Genomic DNA, 1,336 nt, shown 5'->3' with positions numbered 1-1,336 from the left:
AGAGTAGTAATTTTTTATTGTGACTGGTTTGATCCTTCTAGAGCTGGTACTAGAGTGGATCCTAGGTTTAACATTGTCGAACTCCACATGAGAAACAAATATAGACTGTTTGATCCTTTCATTCTTCCAACTAATGTGAGACAGGTTTATTATGTGCCATATCCACCATTCCGCAATATTGGCAAGCGTGGTTGGATTGTAGCAATACAAACCAAGCCTAGAGGTCGCATTGACTCAAATGAGGTTGAGGAAGATGTTCCCTACCAACTTGACCAAATGTCACAACCACAAGAAATAATTGAGGTTGAANGTATAACCACATTGAGCGACCCTGATGGTGATGGAGATGAATTAGAAGCACTTGCACAAGGTGATGAAGAAGAAGAAGAAGAAGAAGAAGAAGATGATGATGATGATGAAGATGATGAAGAAGAAGATGAAGATGATGATGACGATGAAGAAGAAAATGATGATGATGATGATGAAGAAGATGAAGATGAAGATGAAGATCATGATGACGATGATTGAATGTTCGACTATCTTACATATTGTAGCAAATTGAACTATCATTTCAATAGAGTGATCCTTCCTTATTTGAAATAATTTGACTATCTTAACTTTCTTATGCAATAATTTGAAATTCACTTTAATTTGTAGTGATCTTTCCTTAGTCTTTTCTATTGCTTCACTTCATTTGTACACATATTCAATGCAGTAATGACAGGAGAAGGTAAAGACCGTCCTGATAAAGGAAAGGGGGTAGCCAAGCCTAAAAAAGGAAACGGACCACAAAGTATGTACTTAGGGTGCGTGATACACTACCTACCCTTACTCCTGCAGTACACCCTTCCCCTACTCCTGTAGTACACCCTCCCCCTACTCATCCAGTACACCCTCCTCTTACTCCTGCAGTACACCCTCCCCCTACTCATACAGTACACCCTCCTCCTCCTACCCCTACAGTACACCCTCCTCCTCCTACCCCTGCAGTACCTCCTCCTCCCACTCCTACAGTACACCCTCCCCCTACTCATACAGTACACCCTCCCCCTACTCATACTGTACACCCTTCTCCTCCTACCCCTGCAGAAGAGCCTCTTCCTCCCCCTAACCCTACTTCTATACCTTCCTCATCTTCTAGACCCCCTTCTGAGACTGCCACACCATTTACTGATCCAGATTCAGATGGTGATGGTGATGATGTTGACCCGCTCCTCCATGATCGACCATGGATTGAGCCATATGGAAAAGGGTAAGACTTTAGTCCCTGCCACACCGTTTGATTGATGTTTTAAACATTGTCTTATTTGAAATAACTTTTATTTCTTTATATGAA

This window comes from Vigna radiata, chromosome 1, assembly GCF_000741045.1.
Source record: "Vigna radiata var. radiata cultivar VC1973A chromosome 1, Vradiata_ver6, whole genome shotgun sequence".
Lineage (NCBI taxonomy): Eukaryota > Viridiplantae > Streptophyta > Magnoliopsida > Fabales > Fabaceae > Vigna > Vigna radiata.
This window is presented reverse-complemented; position numbering follows the sequence as displayed.